This window comes from Diabrotica undecimpunctata, chromosome 7 (genome assembly GCF_040954645.1).
Source record: "Diabrotica undecimpunctata isolate CICGRU chromosome 7, icDiaUnde3, whole genome shotgun sequence".
Taxonomy (NCBI): domain Eukaryota; kingdom Metazoa; phylum Arthropoda; class Insecta; order Coleoptera; family Chrysomelidae; genus Diabrotica; species Diabrotica undecimpunctata.
The window spans coordinates 50,042,059-50,065,442 of record NC_092809.1 but is presented as its reverse complement, the minus strand read 5'-3'; the positions used below and the strand labels follow the sequence as shown (position 1 = coordinate 50,065,442).

The window sequence follows — 23,384 nt, the reverse complement described above, 5'->3', positions numbered from 1 at the left end:
ATATCGTCCTCTAATTCATCCGTGCCTCTGTTTCTCCTAGCTCTTGCCTGTGTTAGTTTTTTATCTTTTGAATATTTATTTTTAGTCTGGACTCTTCTGTCCCTATTTTTAATTGTGAATATATTTCTCTTCTGTTCTGCGAGAAAGATTGTTTCATATTTCTAGACCCTAGGAATATGAAATTCTGATTGTTTTTTGTGTAATATTTTTGTGTAAACTATATCGTAATTGTGATTGTGTAACATAGATTTTGTGTATTGTGTGTTACACACGTATTGTGTATAAGATTGTAGGTGATGTTTTCCGACCTCCTGTTACTCCACCATTGTTGGTATATTCCTGTTGTAGACTTTTTCTTTTAGTATTGGCAACCAAAGCCTGCTACATTCTGCTGATGAGTTTGCTACACATATGATGAAAACTGCTTCTTTGCCTTCTGTCTTTTTCATATCTGTGTGTTTCATAATTATTGATCCATCTTTCCATTGTGGTCTGTGTTCGTTGTCCCAGGCGTGTTTGCCTACCATCTGGGATTTCTTGAAGTCTCTGTTGTTGATGTATGTTTCATGCTCATTTATCCTAACACTTGGTGTTCTTGCGGTTTTTCCCACGTAGAAATCGTTGCATTCACATAGTATTTTATAGATGTAGTTTTGTTATTTTTCTTGTATATTGTTGAGTTTGGTTTTGTAAATGGTTGGTAAATGATAAAATTGTCGGAAAAAAGAGGAGACATTTAATAGATATAATGCAATATCCACACCAAAAAATAAACATTTGCAAGTGTGAAAAATACATTAAACGCGGTAGGGATGAAGCACTTGAGAAGAAGAATAGGAAAATAATGCAAAAATAACAGGCAAAACATTTGTCGTTTTGATTTCCACTCCGTTTAAAAAAAAAATATTATTTAATAATTTTTCTAAAATGTACAACCGACAAGTTGTTAATGTTAATGTTTTTTCAACATTGATGGTTGATTTACTTGGCCTCTATCTTGTAGGCTAGCCTGCTTTTGCTTGGCTAACACCAAATACCAATAACACCAATATTAACAACAAATACAATAACCTAATAAGACACAATGCAAATAGCACAACTGTTGTCAATCTATCTATAAAATAGTTGAACGCAACAGAGAACCCGATGCTCTCAAAAGGTCTAAATTATGCTGTAATACGCCCAACAGTTCCTAAACCAGACTTAATCACTGCAGTTTAAAAAGTCTGTCAAGTACTTCCAGCACACGAAAAGGAAGAAAATAGAGTACTATGCAAGGAAGAACTGGAGAGAAGCACAAAATCGAAATCAAATATAAGTAAAGAGGAAGTCAAAGATATCAAAGTTTTAAAAGAAGATGTGTCCATACTAATATTACTAACTGACCAGGGAAACGAAACTGTTATTATGGACAAAAGTCAATATCAGGAGAAAATCCAAGAAATGGTCACTAATGTACCTTACACAAAACTAAACAAGGATCCAACCAAATCACTGGAAAAACAAAAAATATATAAAACATTGCACAAATTTAAGAAATACCTGACTTTGCAAAGAAGAACATTAACACCACACTGCAGCAGATTACCACACCTATACGGAGTCCCAAATATTCATAAAGCAAATGTATCCCTTAAAACCATTTGCAGCAAGCAATCTTCTCCGTGTTCTCCGTGCAGCAGACTGTCAAAGTTCCTCCTAGACATAATACAGCCTTTAGCACACAACACAACAATAATAATTTTTAAAAAGACTCAACAATTCTTGCAAAAACTAGCAGAAATATATTACATGTGTCATTGAAGAAAACTTTAAAAATGATAAGAGTCAAATTAGAGAGGGGTGATTCATTGACAACAAAAACCAAGCTGAATGTATCAGCTATCATGTACCTAACATTTTGCACAGATAACACCTAGTTTCAACTAGATAATAATTTGTACAAACAAAATTTCGGACTGACCATGGGCTCATCCTTATTTCCATTATTAGCAGATATATTCATGAAGGATTTCGAACAAATCCTAGTACACAAACAAGACAAATAATCCACAGCATAGGAGAGATATGAAGACGATGTGTTTTTTATTTGGCCTCACAAACCAGAAGCATTGACTAAAGGGTACCCCCCGTTAAGACTTACGTAATTTTACCCCTCCACTTTCCTTCCTCCACCTCTGCCCCGAAATCGTCAATTTTTAATTTTTTTTAGGTGGCATGCAATTTACAAAACTTGCCTATTTTTTATAGACCCGTAGATTGAGAGTAAATAATCTATAAATGCATTTTTTTTTTTTGGAGGTGAATGCAGGTCCAATTTTTTTTATTTTCTGTATTTGATAAAAACTATAGGTAACCCTCACTTTTTCAGATTTTTTCGAATGCGTCATCTTCAAAAATCCGAAAAACTGTTTATTAGTGGTTTTGTGGGATTTTCACCATTTTATGGACTTCAAAATAGATAAAATAAATATTTTTTATAGGTTATAAATATTTTAAATTAAATGAGGCCCTTAGGACATTCAAAAATTGGGCGAGACACCTTTAAATCCCCCAAAAAAAAACATGTTTTTCACAGTTTTTAAGAGTTTTGGCGGGGTTAATCTAGTTTTCTGAGATCGACACAACCTGGACCAAGTTTCTCATATCATTTTTTTTGTGATTAAAAAATAAGACTCAACGCAACTCAGATTATAAAAAATAATAGACAATTTTTGGGTAATGTCCACTCAATTTACAGGTCTATGAAAAATAAACAAGTTTTGAAAAAGCCTTAACTATGCGTGTGAATTTTTTGAAATTCTTAAATTTATTGCATCTCACCTAAAAAATAATAAAAATGAAAAATTTACGTTTCTCGGGGTAAGAGGTGGGGAAGGGAAGTGGCAGAGTAAAATTGCGCTGAGTCTTATTTTTTAATCAAATAGAACGTAAAAAAATTAAAGAAATTTAATTCTGGGAGTGAGAGCATTTTGACTATCTTAGCGGGAGGTAACCTTTCTGATGGAATTCAACAGGAAAGAAGAATCAATCAAATTCACATTAAAAAAAAAGAAAACAATTCATCTACTTTTCTGGATGTGTTAATCACAAAAGAGGATACAGTGTATGCAATCAAATATTATAGAAAACCAACTGACACCAATATTACCACTTAAATCACAATGTCAACATCAAAAACGGAATTACCAAATCATTATACATTAGAGCCTAAAACACATTCTCTAATAAAAATACATTTCAGCTTACAAAGGTTTTAACAAAAATGATTCCCCATTGTCATTTATAAATGAGAAATTTCACAGGATTGATGAAAGGAAGTAAGGAAGCAACAAAACACCACAAGCAGAAACGTTCACAACAAGGAATTTAAAGATGACATTTGTGAAGGGCTTATCGGAAAAATTAAAAAGGGTAGGAAATCAATATATCACAGTAACATACAAAACAAGCAATACACTGAGATCTATTTTGTGTAAAACCAAAGCTAACAACACACACGAGAGGTCAGAACTGCGTCTATAAAATACCCTACGAATGCAACTATTTATACGTGGAAGAAACAGCAAGACCACTAAGTGTCAGGATAAAAGAGCATGAAACATACATCAAAAACAGAGACTTCGACAAATGTGCCTGGGACATTAAACACAGAGTACAATAGGAACATGCGTCAATAATCATCAAGGAAACAGACAACAAAAAGTCAAAGAAGCAGCTCTTATCCGAGTTATTGAAGAAAAAAGAAGAAGTCCGCAACAAGAATATCCCAACATTAAAGATTAATAGAAAGTCGGAACAGATCGTCTACAATTATACATAGTCCATATACAATACACAATACATAAGCATATACTTAGTACATAAACACACAATACACAAATTTGATATCATCCTGCGGGTAAAAACACCACCCTCAGAATTTGTCAACTACAAGATTGGCTATTTGACTACAAGATCAAGGCCAAAATAAGTCACCCGTCAAGTTTGTAAAACATAACCCAAACAACTTTCGGTTATAAAAAGTCTTCACTATTTTTTTAAATAATCTTTTTTTGAAAACGATTATTCAGTTGGCGTGGAAATCGAGTAAAAATCGAAACATCAAATAGCAATGAAAAATGTAATTTGTATTACAATCAATTGTGGCTTAATCCCATATAAACAAAACATTTAAAAAATAATTGACAAAAATAGTGAAACATATAATAAAAAGAGCAAAAACATTCGGGCTCATAATAAATCAAGAAATGACAAAATATATGATACTGGGGGAAAAGAGAAAACGGAAGAGAAGGAAACTAGTACACTTGTACAGTACAGTTGAAATTGAAAGAGTTACCTACAGTTTCCAAAAGGTAAAAGAGTTTACATTTTTAGGGGTGAGAATAAATGAAAAATGCTACAAAGAACAAAAAATTAAAGCGGGAATAGCATCCTTAATGAAATCTAAATAAGTATCTATCAAGAAAGACAAGATAGTTATAGACCAATAGTTACACATGCAAGCAAACCATGGATGATGAAAACATTAGAAACAAACCTTTTGGATATATGGAAAAGAAAAACCGTTAGAGTTATATATGGAGGTGTAAAAACAAAAGGATTTTGGAGAAGAAAAACTAACAAAGAACTAGAAGGCCTATACAAAAAGCCAAAAATAACAATACTAGTTAAAATTCAAAGAACACGATTAATCGGAAATATCGATAGGTTAGGGCAGGAAAGAATGGTGTATTCGTAAAAACCAATACAGAACATAAGGAAAGACAGATCACAAAAAAAATCTACAAAGAAGAAAGTGGTGAAATAATATATGCAGAGACTACAGAAAGTAATGACGTGGTATACATTTTACAAAAAAAAAAATATATCAGTTATATTATTGTATATCAACAGGTCTTGTAAGGCTAAGGATTAGGCCTGCAACACCTGTTGAGCTCAACAAATAAATAATTTGTTCAATGGAAATGTTACTTGTTACCTTGGGGATAAAAGCAATGGAGGGGATGGAGGACTTGAATTAAGTCACATCAACACATAAAAATGTTTAATTGTTTTTGAGAAAGGCAACAGCCAGATGGAAGTCGATTCCGTGCATGAGCGAAACTTAAAATTATGACGAGTGGACCAAACTATAATAATTGAAAATAACGATGGAAAAGGTCTGTGGTATTTGTTGACCTTTCTTTTAAATTAGATATTTTTAGTTTAAAAAGTCTTATACTAATTTACTAGCTTTTGCAGTCCGAGCTACAATATAAAAATTCAGTGCGGTGCAAAAGGCATTTTAGTCAAATTGTTTTATTGGATTCAAAAAGAGTAACTATTAATAATAGAAAATAAAACAATAATAATAACAGTTTAAGAAAGATACATGACAATATCTATAATTAGGCAAGTGGAACTGCTTCTCATAAAAAAATACTGCAAACAATTTGGGAAACAACATAATTTATGTGTTTTTTAATTGAAATTTAACGACGTCTAGCGTAAAAATTTTATTTCGAAATATGTAGTTCTATATACCATAAAAGATGTCTAAAGGAAAAGATTTGTGAGTATTTTTTAACAGAAATAAGATCTGAAGAATGTATGGACAATGACACTCTTTTTTGTGATAAAAGAAAGAACCTTTAAAAGACTATCGATCAAATCCAGAGCGAGTGAATCCGTAGAAAAGCGTCGTAGTAGTAGAATGAGGCCGCCAAGAAACGTTGTTATCCATCGAAGTCTACCCTCGTCGTCGTCCATCGATTACCATTACAGGATCAGCCGTCAGCTGCCTACTTTCTGGGCCTATTCCCGGTAGCAACGCGATGGCCGCCGATGCCAGAGGTAGGGTTGGGAGTGCTGACGCAGCCGAAGACGGCACAAGCAGAGCTACAGGCGGCGGCCAACACTGGCGAGGCAGAGGAGGCAGAGAGCCAGCCAGCGATTTCTGCACTCTGCAGTATACTCGAGGCCTTTGGGCCAGTAAAACGTGTGTGTTTCTGTTTCTCTAGTTTAATCTCATCGAGTTCCTCCTGGTCTGCGCCAAGACACAGACGCGCATCGACGATACACTTGGACGTCCCTACCGACGAGGTTTTGCTTGTTGCGACATCATCGAGACACACACACACTCGCAACCACGAGGTATTATTATTATCAGTAGTTCTGTAAGTTTGGGTTTCTTCTACGCCTACGGCTACATACTATACTATTTTAAACTCGTTATATTAGTAAAGGTTAAACAAAGGTTACGCGGCACTTCTTGTGGATGGCCTATTTTGTGTATTTTGAATAACAAACCGTCACGTCATGTCATGTGCTTTGCTCTTATGCGTCCGGTCTGATAACAATTTGTGTATTTTCCACCGTTGATACGCTGTCGCCGAATGCTTATTGCAACTTTACGAGGGGCATCCGCTTTCTTTAGATTCACTCAAATCGAATTGAGAAGCAAAAGTAGTGTAAATCATCAAAATAAATTGTCAGCAAATACTATAAATAGTCAACTTGCATCTACAGGGTGATGTGTATTTGAAGAATTGTGTGAATATGTTAATAGGTGTAGTTTTCTTATTTTGAGAGAGTTCTAGAGTGTTTAGGTTTATGGTATAGGCCTGTATTTTATTCTTGCCTTTGTCATTTTCAAAATGTACATGAAAGTGGGGTTTTCAATTTATATTTGACCATTTTATCAGTACTTACAAAGTATAAAACTTCAATATTTTATACAGCGTATTTGAGAAAATGCAATAGCTACACCAACATGAGATCTAATTTATCCTGTCAGTGCCTATCAAAGATTTCTTGTAAATTCTGTGTTGTTTGACTATTTGTATTGCTGGACCATTCTTTGGCAAACTCTTATCGACCATTCTTTGGCAAGCAATGTGGAGCAAAACTAAAACGAAGCGCTTATAGCGAGTGTTAAAATGTTGAGATTGGGATGTAAATTAAAAATTGACAGAACTGTTATATTTTGTATTGTCTCAAGAAAGATAAATGATAGGTACAATGCAAAAAAATCTTCATAAATCGACATGGAGTAAAAATGTAATATATCTTGATTTCTTTGGAAAAAAAATAGGTACAAAATTTAGCAATGACGGTATTCTTAGTAAAATAATTTAAAATAAACCTTTTCTTGTTGAACATATTATTATGTATAATTAAATCTACAGTGTGTTCTTAAAAAGTTGTAGATATTGTTCATTTTTGATTCAGCCTATATTTAAAATAAGACGTGTTAAAAGTATTCAATGCAAGTAATAATTTTATAGAACAATAAAACCAATAATTTAATGTAGTAACTTTCCTCTGTTTGCCTCTTAAAGGCATCTATTTCTAATTAATAATTAGCATTTCAAATCGACTGCTTCAGATCGTTTCTGATGATGATGCTTTTTTCGCGTGCATTGTTACCTTATTTTTAACTACCATGTCATGTTTTCACTCAAACGTCCAAAAATGAACTAGTACAGAGACAAGAACTAATAACCTTCTGGTTACTAGTTCTTGTCTCTGTACCAGTTCATTGAACTGCTTCCTTATCATAATTCTTAAATTTTGCCATCAAATATTTTTGTATCAGCTTTCGTTCCTTTGGACCAAGGCTGGTTTGAGACTTTTTAGTGATTTAGAAGAGGGTGCATTCAATTTCTTCCCTGAGACTAATTTATTGTGGAGTGTTGTTAAATATTGTATTTATATGAGATTAAGCCACAATTGATTGTAATAAAAATTATTCTTTGTAATTCTATTCTCTGTAATAAAAATGTAGTCGATTTTCCGTATCATTGTCCCAAATTTTTCAGCCATGATGTTTTTCTACCGGGATCACGTTTACCTTGGATCTTTCTCTAATTGATCACATGTTAAAGTTCCTATTTTTCAGGGTGTCTCATAATATGACGGAAGTATTCCAGCTTGCGTCTCTTTATTATATTCTCCAGTTGTGGTGTTTGGTTCAGACGTCTAAGAACTTCTTTATTTCTAAATCTGTCTACCCAGCTTATTCTAGTAGGTTTGCTAGTCTAGTCTAGCAGTATATATATATATATATATATATATATATATATATATATATATATATGTATATATATATATATATATATATATATATATATATATATATAGTAAACTCTTAAATATTGGGGAAATCTGCAAGAAAGACTCTAATGAGTATCAATTGTTTCGCCGAACGTTTTCGCCAAAGAGAATTAATTTGGCTTCTTCAGGGCTGAAAGAGAATAAATTATATTTAGCTACCATATATTATCTATTAAAAACATTATTGATCTTACCGTAACTTAGAATTGTAGAGTTAAAATATTAAAAAACTTTGCTAGTAACAACATAGTGGTGTTTTTTGTTACTATGTGCAAAAAGTTTTTTTTAACGTTGGAAATGTATGGTAGCTTTGAACTTAAAACGCAAAGGTTTACCCAAGGTTAATCGAAAAACCCAATTTAACTACATTTAAAAGGAGGTAATTCTTTGAATTGTCGGCAATAACTAAATTTTTGATTGGTAGAAAGTTTAAATGTGAGGTTCTGTTTTAGCCAGAACGCATGTGCTGACAATTCAAGTAGGTAAAACCGAATGAAATTAAATCCCAGTATAGGGAAATATTATTTTAGATTTTCTTTATTATATTATATTGTTCATGTATTATTATAATAATATCTTATTGAGATATATCTAAGAAAAGCAAGGGAATGTTATCTTTTTTAGTTAATGAAAATTAATTATTAAAGTAGGTTAGTTATCTGCGATGTTGTATCGTTCTTCTAACTAACTTGACTCATATATCCATTACCAACTAACCTACTTTAATAATTAATTTTCATTAACTAAAAAAGATAACATTCCCTTGCTTTTCTTAGATACATCTCAATAAGATATTATTATAATAATACATGAACAATATAATATAATTAAAAAAGAAAATCTAAAATAATATTTCCCTATACTAGGATTTAATTTCATTCGGTTTTAACATCAATTCAAAGAATTACCTCCTTTTAAATGTAGTTACATTGGGTTTTTTGATTAACCTTGGGTAAACCTTTGCGTTTTAAGTTTAAAGCTACCATACATTTCCAACGTTAAAAACTTTTTTTGCACATAGTAACAAAAAACACCACTATGTTGTTACTAGCAAAGTTTTTTAATATTCTAACTCTACAATTCTAAGTTACGGTAAGATTACTCGCAGAAAGATCTTAAAAACGTGACTCGTCAGACTTATTGTCCGATAATCATTGCATGACTTTGCACGATCTTTCTTTGGTATTGTGACAAATATCGACGTAAGCCAATCAGTTAATAATAACCTATTTATATATAACTTTAGTACTTCAGCACTTACTTCATCGGGCCTAAGTGCTTTTCCATTTTTGTCATCCATTCGTGTTTTTTTCTTCTTGCTTTTACTGCACTTAATTTTGTTTCTTGAACGGTCTTTAATATATCTTTAATTCTCATTCAGTTTTCGTCAGTGTTCTTTGCTTGATGTCAACTGTATTTTTTTGTTTTAATACACGGGTTATTTTCTGTTTTACGATATCATTTGACATCTTTTCTGTATCAATAGTAACTGTTTGATTATTATAGTTCTTGTAACCCTTTTCAATCTCAGTCTTATTTTTACTACCAGAATATTGTGATCTGTTAGTACATTTGCACTTGGATATGTTTTGACTGCTAAATACTGAATTTCTGTATCTTTTATTTATACGTATGACGTCTATTTGGTTACGAATCACACGTTCAGGTGTAGCTAATGGTGATCTCCAGGTGTAAATACGACGCTTTGGAAGTTTGAAAATTGTGTTTGTTATCACTAGTTGCTTTTCTGCACAGAAAGATGCCAATATATCTCCTCTTTAATTTCGTATTCCCAGACCATATTTTCCTATATCTTTTTGTTCTCCTTCGCCAATCTTCGCATTCAAATCTCCCATGACAATATTGAGCTCGTGCTTCTTTATAGATGCTAATAAATAGTATTGTGTGGGTGCATATGCTTGTAACAAATTCACATTTATTGTTTTTGTTTGTATTTTTAACATAAGTATCCTGTCTTAGAATAGGACGACGTTCTTTACAGCTTTGTCTGTTTCCTTTCTTTACAATTATTGCTACACCATTTTTGTGTTTTGAACTATCTTCTCCTGAATAGTATACAATGTGATCGTCTATAGTTACTTTGCAGGCCCTGGCCATCTCATTTCACTTATTCCAAGTATACTTATATTTGAGCTCCTTTTATGGTGTTGTGAACCTTTCCTGGTTCGTACATGTTTCTTAAATTTCATTTCACCTATTTTTCTTTTATCATTTCTGCTCCATTTAAGAGCGCTCGTACTCGGGACTGTTGTATTTGTCAGCCATTTCCATGATTGTTTCTTGGGAAAGTTAGGCTCTAGATAGTTTCCCGTTGCCTTTCTAGACTGTGTATTAGAAGGAAATATAGTGCCCTCGGAAACCAAATAGCCATTTCGGGACAAGAAGAAACAAGAATTATCTAAGAGAGGTTGATAGGAAAGATTAAAGACATTTCACTCAAGACAAGTTAAAAAGAGTAAAATGTGAAAGCCCTTATGATCCGCCAAGTGCCTTTCATAAGAGTATGAGTATTGATACACCTTGTGTTCCCGCTCATACCTCTAGGTGTTGACTACAGACTTATGGCTTGTCCAGCATGCCATAGCATAAAAAATGTGCTTGTCATTTTTACAATGTGGACATCGCAACAACATGGCCTGACTTTTAATAAATGTTATTGTTCATTAATTGGCGCTTTGTAATATTCAATTTGACAATTGGTTTTAGGACTCCAGCTAATATAGTCTTTTGGTCGCTACTTCTTGGCTTTTACCAGTTCATTGAACTTTTTTCTAAGCATATTTCCTAAATTTTGCCCTCAAATATTTTTGTACCAGTTTTTGTTTTCATACCAGAATTATTGATGGTTTTTACCATTTTATTGGATTTCTTTTCAATCCTTCTTCTTTCCTCAGTGAAGGTGCGTCACAGATGACTTCTGTAAATTATTTTTTATTTTTAGCTGTTTTCATTAGTTTTTTAAGTTCTAACCCTATGCATTCTTTTAAATTACCTAGCAGGGTTATTTGTGGTCTGTCAGGACTACATCTGCCTTTTATCCTCGCTACCACTATAAGCTGGAGTATAGAGGAAGGAGGTAACATATTTTGTATTTTTTGATAATTTCCTATACATCTTTAAAATTATCTCATTACATATTTTTGTATCAGCGTCTTTTCTTTAATCAAGGTAGTAATTTCTTGTCCTTAGTACTTGACCAATACTTCTTTTACTTGTATATATTCGTTTTATGTTATTAAACATCTCACACTCACAAAGGACTCAGAGCATAGGTATAAAATACTCAGCTGAAGAGTGATTAATCATCATCTTTGTGACCCTATTCAGCTTTTGTTTGCTGTTATTCTGTTTGTCTTTATGCCTAGATGCAGATGGCTTCCGATTACTCCATTGTTTGTCTCCACTGGTACAGTCTCTCCTACACTTGTCATACTTAGTTATTACTTCGTACATTTATCTTCGCTCATAATCTTCACATACTCACCAGGGGCTATTTTCTTAGTGAGCGCCTACTATAGAAGTTTTCGAGGAACTTTATATAAGTTTTCTCAAGATAAAAAAAAATATAAGCGTTTATTCATTTTCTAACATTTTCTTATTAGCTTCCATATTATGAAATTTACATTTATGTTGCCTTTCTTAAATCCAAACCGGTTTTTGAATATTTTATATCCGTCTATTAATTACGCTTTCTCATATTTTTTTGGTGTGTCTAAGTAGTTTTATAGCCCTGAAGCCCTGTAGTTTGTCCATTATTAAACATCTCCTTTCCTCAGCTTTAGTCTGCTAAGATCCATTAAACCCGACGACAGCTTCCTGTCAATGCTGCTAATAGTTTTGTCCATATACGAGCTTGCCCTCTATTTGTTGTTGTGACTTCTTTCCAGCTTCTTTTGAATTTCATTTCTTAAGGCCTATATAGGAACATCAGTTCTCATATATCAAAGATAATTTAAAAGCATAGCTTTCTTATCTCGGACTGCGGACGAAGCGGTGGATCGCGCAGAGGTATGATAAAAAAGACGAACGACTGAAGTCACTGAAACAACTGTAACAACATATCGCGCAAACCATAGATTGTATACTATAGGTATATACATTATATATACTGCGCTCTAATACCTTTATATATTAGAATCAGTCTTCCTCTCATTATCTTCACTACATGGAGTAGTTTCTTATTAGATGTTGCAGGCACATGCTCTCTTAAATTTACAATCGTTATTTTTAATTGAGTAATTTGATAATTATTAATTTGAAACACTAGTATATAGTAGGTCCTTCGCTTCGTCCCCCGTGCCTGGAACACGATAAGAAAGCTATGCTTCCCCTTCTCGGTCACTTCCCGGAGTCTCACATCTCGTTTTTTTGTTAAAATTTGCCATCAAATATGGTCCTATCCGTTTTCGATTCCTTATATATCCGCACCAAAGTTTATTGATCCTACCTATGTCTTAAAGGTATTCCATCAGTTTACAGTGTACACTCAAAATCTTGGTGGCCGTCTTCAGCTTTTGTTTGCTATGATCCACTACTAAAGGTTCCTTTCTGTTAAAGTTGTTAACGATTTTACCGTCAACGGTTTTTGTAGTTTTTGCTATCATGTACCAAGGATGATTTGACATTCTTGGTGATGTCGTTGTCCGTTTTCTCTTCTAAAATCGTTATTATCGGACAATCTTGTATTTCTGGCTGAGACCACTTTTGTTAAATTTTTTTTACCTATTTACAACTGACAATGGTCTAACAATCTAAAAACAATAATCCATAATATCAAAAGAGGTTAATTGCACTTTAGCGCGTAGCGAAACATTTTATTGAAATTTTTGTTAACTTAATAGTGTTGGTTGCTTGTATGACATTATTGTTCGCAAGAAATATTTGTTAAAAAATACTTTCAAAATAAATTTTTAGGCTGAGGTACAATGTGAGGTCTAGTAAGGTTAAGTTAGGATAGGTCACTATTGCTTGGTAAGATTAGGTTGGGTTTAGTTAAGCTGTAGTCCATATCTAGGTACCATAAAAGTCACATATTAAAAAAATTCTTAGAGATTCCTAATGAACATAGTTAAATTATTTAGGAAATACATTGTTTAAACAAAAATTGATTTTCTGTTTCTAAAAGTAATCCATGTTTTCAACTTGAACTGTCGATATCGCACGAACTAAATATTGCATGTGAAGAAGAATGTTTTATTCGGACTCAGAATCTTTTATTTGACTTTTGAGAAATTATAAAAAAGTCCGTTGGATGCATTTTGACACGGTTTAGCTTTTACCGCTTTTAATAAACTTAAGTAATAGAACGCTAGCAGCGTTCTCTTAGTGGGTTCTATTATACTTTTATTAAAATCGTTTTTTATTTCATTAAAATCTTCTGGTAACATTTAAATTTGTCGTAATTTAGACGACATACCATAACAAACTACTAATAAATGTTGTATGACGATGTATTGTTGTACCTCTGTGACGGTTGGTAGTTGTGATGATGATGATGATTTTTTAAGTTGTCGAATCAAGAAATATTTTATTTGTTTTAAACTGTGAATTGTATTAAGTTGTAAAAATAATGAGTTATATTATCTGCTTATTCCTGCGTGAAACAGATAAGAAATAATCTTTATATGCAACATCCATTACAAAATTATTGCGGCAAAATATGGTTTTCCCATTCTTTGCCTGACTAGAATAGGTTGTTCACTCCTCGATCTATCGGTTATATCTTTTTTTACATCTTTCTTGTTGTTTTAATTCACGTTTTTTCTCTGTATATGTTGTATTGTTTTCTTATGATTCGAATTTCTTTGTCCGACTTTACGTATTTCCAGTACGTATTACGTAAGTTTTCTTTCTGTTTAATAGACAGTAATAAAAATGCTTATTGCAGCCCCTTAAATCTTTCTTCTAATGTCATTTATGTTGACTCCAATATTTTCCGAATTATTGTTTCTCATGGCACTCTGTAATAAAGCGGTAAATAGTTTAGGAGATATGGTGTCTCCTTGCCTAACACCCTTATCCAAGGGAAATGTATTCATGCCGCCATGGTACATTCTCACTGCAGGTGTTGTGTACCTATGATCAAAACTGCACTCTGTAAGAGTTCTTAACATGGAGCCATGCTGGGCTAAGTCAAATGCTTTCTCAAAGTCTACAAATATTAATATCAATGGCTTTTTGTATTCTATAACTTTCTCTATCAAGGATTTTATTGCTTGTAGGTTGTTGTCATTCGTTCCAAAGCCACCCCTAAATACGGTTTACTCTAGTGGTTTGTGAAAATATAGCTCTTGTTGTTCATATATGGAATGTCCTTGTTTATTTCTTAGCTTATAAATATTCCTCGTTCCTGTATTCAACTTTCGTTTTAGAACTTTTAGGCTTTTGTTTTGTTCTACGATATTAGCTGTTTCTTTAGTGTTAAAGTCAGTGTTAGTGCTAGTGGAATGATTCTTCTTTATTCTTTATTTTAGATTCGTTGCAATAAATAGTAGTAAGTAAGGTTATAGCTCTGCAATTCGAGCAATTCGAGGCAATTATTATTCTTGTTAAAAGATTTCCTTGAGTAGTATTGTCAACTGATGCACCAAATTTTCTTAGCCATGTTTCAGTATTTTTTTAGAATTCTTTCCCAGATATGTTCTTGAAATTAATCCAGTACAACGATTTTATCGTAAAGCCCCATACTAGTGTCACCTTACCGCCTTACCTTTCACTTTTAAATTCCTTTCTTCAAATAGAAATATTCTGTTTTTGACGTACTAATTTTTAAAAATTTATCGTCAAGAACCTGTTTGTAGCTTTTATTCCTTTTCTTATTATTTGCTGCAACACGGATGAAGATATGAGCTTGTTACTAAATTTAGATACAATTCCATTTAACATGAGACTTGGTAGTGTGTTTCTACCTGGAGGAAACTATTTCCTATGTAGCGTTTACCACAAAAACTTTCTATAAAGGAAATCACTTTTTAGTTATTTCGGTAATCAAAGAAATTGAAACTAAAGAAGGGCGGCAAACACAACAGTTGCCGAATGGTAGTCTGAAAAAAGTAGTAAACTGTAAATAAAGAAAGATTGGAACATTACATATATTAAAACAGAATAAAAGAAGTTATTGTAGCTGCACCAGATGATAAAAAAATAATAGAAACTTATACCAGGAAAAATCATTGGTTTGATGATAAATGCAAAAAGATATTTAGGGCAATAGGAGACCTACGATTACCAAATCAATTAGTAATTTTGACAAAGCTACCACTTAAACAAATTTAGTGCAAAGTTCAGATCTAAGAGAAATTGTCTGAATCTATTAAAACAACGGGTTGCACCAAAGAGAACATCCCTCCGCTACACTGTTCAATCTAGCGCTGTCAGCCAGTTGGATTTATGTGTTGCCTTCAGTCAAAGTACTTTTTCATATTAATTAATCCAGTATGCATTATAATATATCTGTTTCTATGCTATATATTTACCATCATTTCATTTTATGTGTCACTTGTTGCAATTATTTACAAATACCAAAAATATGTATTGTCCAACAGTCTAAAGCTGTGACTAACTGTGGCAAGCAGTCAATCAATGGTTACCAGTTGAGAGCTTTTAGAAGCTATCACCTACTTATATAGATTTTTCCGATTTCACGTTGTCATGTCAGGCCTTATGTCCTGATGTCCAAATGTCACGTTCCATTTCCAAATGTCACGTTCCATGTTAAAATATCACATTTCACATCGAAGTGTTACGTTCCATGTCAAAGCATCAGGTTATTTGTCGACTTATTAGCCAAAGAAAGCATTTCCACAGAATAAATAACAATCAGAATGCCCACTGTCAGATGCCGCCTTCGAAGTTTGTGAGCATGCAATCGCCATATTTTAAACGGAAACATAGACTCGGATTGAGAAATTTGTGACAAGTTACGGCAGAACTGTAATTTAAATTTTTAGAGATTAATAATTTAGTACATTTGAAATAATGTAATCTATTCTTTAACTAAAAGTACGAATAAAATAGTGCATATTATGTCTATAGTTGCCGTAAATAAATTAAACCGGGTTAATTTTTCTATGTACACCAGATAAAATGTCACTAAACAGCACTGGTTCCGTTTAAAACGTGGCTGATTCCGTCTGCGCGAACGAGATGCGCGTACTTATTTTTTCAAGCAGAGTGGACATTCTGATTGTTTATTATTCTGTGGCATTTCAACCGATACCGGTATTCTACATAAAGTAACGCTTTCTGATAGTATCATCTCTTGCAAGTCAACATTGCTTCCAGACTGGAGCTACCAGTGGAAGGAATACTCTTTTGTGAATCAGAATTGAATTGATGCTCGTTAATTCAGCCAGATATTCCCAAATTTGCTTGGTCCAAGTCCTGTAGAGCTTTTAGGAGACAAATAACTTCCATTAGAGATGGGCACGCGTGTTATCCTAAACACTTATTTAAGGTTTTAGATGATGGTAAATGTGAGCATTGTGAAGAGGAAAGTGATTTAGATCATATATTTTTTGGTTGTACTAAAAATACAGCCTCCTCATCTAAACTTATAAATGATCTAATAAAATGTAAAATAGCAGCTCATTGGAATATACTATATTTATGATCACTTGGCTCTGTAGATGTATACAAACTATTTAATTAACTTTTTAAAATACAGCAAATTATTTTTCCCTAAAAAATGTTTAGTTAATCTTGTTACCTTTGTTTTAAACCATTTGTATAACTTCCTCCTTTCCGTGACCTAGTGTTATTGTGTCTTATAAATCAATACCTTGATGGGTCCCTAGGCGAGAAGAGTGTCCCTATTTTAATGTCGATGTTATCTTAACTTTGTATTAGGGCATTTAGGTAAATTATAATGGTGATGGATACTGTCCTATTTCTTTTGTGTCTGGCTGTATGACTGTAAGTCTAAGCCAAAAAAAGTGCTTCAAAATTTCATGCTTCACGGCAAAGGTGAGTTCACGCGACATATATCAGCCCAAATCCTGGGCTACGCTGATAACATCACTATTATGGGGAGAACAGAAAAATGTATACGAGAGACGTATGTAGTAATAAATAAAGCAGCCATAAAAATGGTTCTAATAATATACAATATAAACCAACAAAAAGAAATACATGAAGATACGAACGCAACCATGAATTCCACGACCACTCGTCATCGAAGCAGTTAATAAATTTGTATATTCGGGATCAATTGTCTACTAGAATCAATTTTTTGAAACAAATTTGTAATCAATTTACAAAATACATTCCGTACAAAAATCGTTAATCTTTACCATGTTAATATTTTTCCTTTTTACTACCACGTTCAGTGATACATTACTAAGTTAATAGTGGAAAATCCAACTTTTACTAGTCATTTTCACGTCGATCTCGCTTTTTAAATTTATATATTCTTATTATAGAAAACGTTAATAAAATACTATTAAAAACTTGTTTCTGTAAATACAATTGTATCAAGGAATATTAATATATTTTTTATATATTCTAATTCTTCTTAAAATTCTATAGTGATGCATCACTTACATACTGCGAAGAAAAATTCCACAAGAAATACGTATTTGTAGTGGTCATGTAGGTTTGGGTTTCTTTTATGCCTACGGGTATAAATAATTTTAAAGTATGTACATTATTAAAGGTCGTGCAGAGGTTACGCTTCTTGCAGTTGGCATATTTGAAATAACAAGCTACGTCGCACGTTTTATTCTTGTGAATTTACTCGACTTATTGATATTAATATGTATAGCAATGGTGCCAGCGCTCATTATCATTGAAGACAGATAGCAAACATGTGCGGTTTGGAAATAAGGTTAATTGATTTATAGGGAGCAAATTTTAGATAGTATGCTTGGAGAAGAAAATCACATTTAAGCAAAAATAGTGTAATAATCTTTCCTTAAAGTCTAATAAATAAATTACACAACCGTTATCCTTCTTCTAATGTACCATTAGTAAGTTGTCGTTCCATCGTTCTCGTGGTCTTCCAATTTATGGGCTTCCTATTGGAAACCACCTCTCGCCGCCTTTACAACTCTATTTGTTCCCTGATATTCTCTACTTAACTATGTCCCATAATTTTTACCATTAATTTTTCTAAGAATTTTCAAATGTGCTGTTTCTAGCTTTCATCTCCCTTTGTCCCTGCATCTCCAATTTACATATTAGTAGATTTGTCTTTCAACTATGCATTTTGCTTTTTTGCTAAACTTTTTGTGTTAAAAATTTTCTGGCATACGTTGTAAATCATCTTCACTTGGAATAGAGATTAGTATTGCGTCGTCTGCGTAGCAGATTATTTTAAATTGTTTTTCTCCCATTTGTTATCCTTTTTTTGTTTAGACTCCTTTGATTATTTCATTGATAATCAGATTGAACAATAGAGGGCTCAGAGAATTCCTCTTACCCCATTGCCAGCCTTAATTGTTTAGTTTTTCTACTTTTACTTTTATTGTGTTCTGGTATATATTTTCGATCGTTTTGACTCTTCCTAAAGGTATCTTTCTTGCACACAATAAATGCATAAGGTTCTTTAATTTGGCCTTGTCAAATGCCTTCTTCGGGTCCAGGACACTAATCCATTGAAGGAAATTTTTTTAGGGCTTACCGAGCATTCCTTAGAGGATGCAATTTTATTTTTTGATGTGTTGTCCCCCGGCCGGCTTCTTGGAAAAAGGAGTGCAAAAGGTATTCGCGCTGTATCTCGTAAACTAGCAACAATACAGAAAATTATATTAGATATTATGCAAATATTTGTAGCAAATTAAATTGCCCACAACTTTATTCTTAATACTTTTATCGTAAAATGAAAAATAAATAAGTTATAAACAAGAACACTAAACATTTTTCTTTTAATCATTTTACAATAAAATATTTTTAAAATAATGTTATAATAATATAATGCTAATATATAATAAAATAAATATTTAAAATAATATAATTTTCACTACAAATTTGTATAATTTCAAGAATTTTTTTGGATCATTAGACTTAGTTTTCTATTATACATTTTTTTATTCATATCATTTAAACTCAATTTATCCTTTTCTTAACATTACAATCTTATATACTAAAACGCTAAGCCCTTTTCTTGTCCACCACTTTACTCAAAAACCATATTAGATAATTAAAATATTTTTTCGGAATATTATTAGTATTACGTATGAGATTGTCAAGATATACTTTTGGTACAAAAATTCACTTCCGGTTTTGAGATGACCGGAAGTTAAAATTTACTTTAAGTTTTAGACCCCACAATGTATATATGGATCGAAAGGTCTCGTCGAGACAAATCTAAATATGTACTTCCGGTTGGGATCCGACACCGGAAGTGACCCGAAACGCGCATAAAACGTCAAGATAGAGCAAATCTGACGCCGGATTCGTGATCAGCATGCAAAATTAACTGCTAAATGATATCCATCTCGACATTTGATGAACTAAAAACTGCATTCCGGTTTTAAGGTCGACTTCCGGTTTCGTTTTTATTAGTCAAATCAATAGAGAATTCAACGTAGAGTTCAAAAATGTAAGTTCACGAAATTATCATTTATAGTTTTTGAGTTATTGATAAAAATATTGTTACTTCCGGTCATTGTATATATTGTATATTTTTCTCGCAAAATAAAAATTTCATTTAAAAAACTCGATGTCGAGTTGGTCCGCTAGTGTTATTATTAATTTATCAGCGACCCTTTCCATCACCATAAAACTTACTTCACATCGTGCACTTGCGTCGCACGAAAAATAAACCAATCGACAGAGGTAAAGTTTAATAATAGCGTACCAACATTATCCCAAGATAAATTTCTTGGTAATGAAAAGAACAAAACAAACTTAATAGACCTTCTCAAAACTGCTTTATCAGAAATGGCTTTTAGCGTCGATCAGGCTGAATCTGATGTAGATACAGTCATCCTATGATTATGTGACTGTCGTAGCAGAGAACATTGATATTATTGTCTTGTTCACGGCATTAGGAAGGAATCAGTCCAATGTTGTGTCTCCAAAGTGTCCAATTTTTTTAAACCTTCAAAATAGTGTAAGTCGCATAAAGTAAACTGTCCTTCAAGTTTTATATATGGCAACGTCATTGCAGAGAATTTGCTTTTTCTCCATGCTTTTTCAGGATGCGACACAACATTATCAGCTTACAAGATGGGCAAACTTAAATTCATCAACATTTTACAGAAACATTCTGACTTAGCTAGCGGAACAACATTATTTCTCAGTGAGAAAGCCGAGCCATCTTTGCTCATTGTCGTTGTCGAACGTTTTTTCGTCTCTTTATATGGTGTAAATAAAGATCATTCTCTGACAGCTTGAGATACAAACGTTTCGCCAAGAAAGTGACCAAAAATTCATTTAATTTATCATCGCTTCCGCTAACACAAGATGCAGCTTGTTTGCAAAGTCTTAGAGTTTATCACCAGGCAACACTACGATCCTGAAGATTTGGGCTGGAAAAAGCATGGAAAAATTTGGATACCAATCAAAACTTTCAAAACTCCAGCACCCCCCGAACTTCTGAAATTAATTTTCTCCAGATGCAAGGAAAACTGTGGAAGTATATGTGGTTACCAAAAAGCAGGTCTCAAACGTTCTGCAGTGTGCCTTATTTATTCTGATAAAGCGTACTGTAACATCATGGAAATAATTAAAATTTATTGAAAAATTCGAAGAATTCCAAGATGAATTATCGACAATTGAGCCAATTCTTACTACCGTTTTTCCGCAAACATTCACTTTTGATACTGAAATAGATCCCGAACCGCAGCCTGGACCATTAAAAAAACAATAACTGGAAAATAACTATTTAAATATATAATTATGCTCAATATTATCTCGCGTGCAAATTGTCCGTGGATTAAGCCTAATGGGGATACCACTTAAAAAAAAACGCGCCTCCAGTTTCTACCTCATAGGTGGTCGGAAAAATGGTCGATAATAAACTAATAATAACATAAATGTTAACAAAGTGATAACTTATATGAATAAAAAAATATATAATAGAAAACAGCCTAATGGTTCGTTTTTAGTTTTTATTCAAGTATTCAAGAACTCGGTCAATTTCGGAGTGCTGTAAAACACAAATAAATTAATGAAATTAAACAAATTTGTAGTGGTGAACTGTTGAAAAGCCCTCTATAATATTGCTCTGTTGTCTTTTTGTTGTAAAATAACCAGAAAAAAAGTTTTTTTCTGGTCATCAGGTTTTCAAAAAAAGGCCCAAACAAAAATGTGTTCAAAAATGTTTAGTTATTTTTGTTAATCACTTTTTTATTTTCTGTTTTACGATAAAAAGTAATAGAAATAAAGTTGTAGACAATTTAATTTTTTACAAAAAAATCTGAGATAAAATTTTGTGTAGGATTGCTAGTTTATCAGATACAGTGCGAAAACCCTTTGCACCCTTATTCCAAGATGGCGAGTATTCAAGAAATCGCTGTAAAATCCAGAGAAATTAAGAAAACTAAACAAATTTGCAGTCAAAATTATTCTTTGAAAAATCGCCTATAATACTGCTTTAATGTCATGTTACTGTAATGACCAGAAAAAAGTTATAAGGTTCAAAAAAATTTGTTTTTTAATTATTTTTGTTTATGATTTTATTATTTTCTGTTTTACGATTAAAATTCATAAAAATAAAGTTATAGACAATTTTGCTACAAATAATGTTTAATAAAATTTTCTGTAGGGTTACTAGTTTAAGAGAAACAGCGCGAAAGCCTTTTGCACCCTTTTTCCAACATGGCGGCCGGGGGACAAGGGTGGTGACCCAAAAATTTGAACTTAAGCTTATTCTTACCCCCCAACACATCAAAAAAATTAAATTGCATCCTCTCAAAAATGCAACTCTAATGTAATTTTTCAATGGACTAAACATTAAATATGTCAGCTTACTGTATTCTAGTGATTTCTCTTGTCTTTCTTTTTGTTCTTCTGATAGTGTTAATATTTCATTCATTATATGTGTTATCACTTTTGTTATTTGGGGTGTTTTGTATTTTAAAAGACTTTCTTCTTTTTTTCACATTTTGTCTTCACTTCCTCTCTAAACCATGGGGTTTATTTTTTGATACATTATTCTTAGTTACTTTTCTCTCTTCAAGTGCTTCTGTTGTTGCGTTAATGATGGTATTTCTGAGTTTTTCCCAGCTTTCCTCAAAATTATCATTTTCTAATATTTTATTCTCAGCAATCTTCTCTGATATTCTTTTTTTTGTATTCCGTGGATTTTGTATTTAATTCTTTGACTCTGATTTTTGTTTGTCTACTTTTATCCTGTATTACGATATTCTGTGTTTCACTATTATTAATTTAGCAGCTAAAAAGGTCTCTTTCTTTGAGCATTCATCCAGGAGATGAATAGCCTTGATATTAACGTATAGCATGTGTCATTGTTTATGAATTATGGTAATATTTCCTATTGTCTGGTCATCAGTATCAATTTTCAAGCCCCTACAAAAGCACTGTTTCAAAAATAGTAAGGTTCGTTAATAATAATCCTCGGTTCCATATTCTGGAATCGCCGTATTATAGTTATGTAGCTTTTATTGGCTCAACCCTATAGTCATAATCCATTAAAAACACACATTAGCATTTCTTTGCCAAACGGTTTCATGTACCTGTCTACACGGTTAACCTATGTGTTGAGTTTAGTGATAAAATGCAGAGTTAAATCAGCCTCCTCCTCTAATCCATCTATCTCTTTTGCATTCATCCATCGCTTTCACTTTTTCTTGTTTTCGGACCTCCTCTGTTTCCCCTCTTTACAATTCTGGATTGTTGGATAAATTTACAATTCTCTCTCTTATATTCGTGGACAGGGAAACATTTGGAAATATTAGTATAAGTAAATGTTGTTTAACCTATACTTGAAACTGCTATTCAAGAAAGCCTTGCAAAACCTCTATACGGCAATAAAAATTAATGAAGATAATGCAATGAATATAAGAAATACAGATGACAGTGACCTACTAACTGATACAGACACGAACTTACAGAAAGTCTTAGACCAAGTTAATGATGCTATTCGGGATTTTGAAATGAAAATGAACGAGAAAAAAACCAAGAGTAAGGTAATCCAACAAAGGCAGAACGGCCCTTTATCTACGATAGATAGATGGAAAGATATTAGGACAGATGAACCATTACAAATATCTTGGCTGCTGGCTTAACTACAAGCTTGACCCAGAACCAGAAATTAAAGCAAGATCTTTAAGATGCGTGGTCTCCTCTGCGATATTTAT

General features: G+C 32.6%; 1 protein-coding gene across 4 annotated transcripts in view; it reads left to right on the top strand.

Annotated features, from left to right (window-relative positions):
* LOC140445313 (uncharacterized) overlaps nucleotides 1-23,384 on the top strand; it is a 450,063-nt gene that overhangs the window by 127,070 nt on the left and 299,609 nt on the right. The window contains exon 1 of one of the 4 annotated variants that reach the window (XM_072537279.1): nucleotides 5,946-6,138. The exons of 2 other annotated variants lie outside the window; for them this stretch is intronic. The gene's annotated coding sequence lies outside the window, so the exon portion shown is untranslated. Of the gene's footprint in view, nucleotides 1-5,945; nucleotides 6,162-23,384 lie in introns of those variants that run through there. One more of the 4 variants, XM_072537282.1, reaches the window with a different exon arrangement.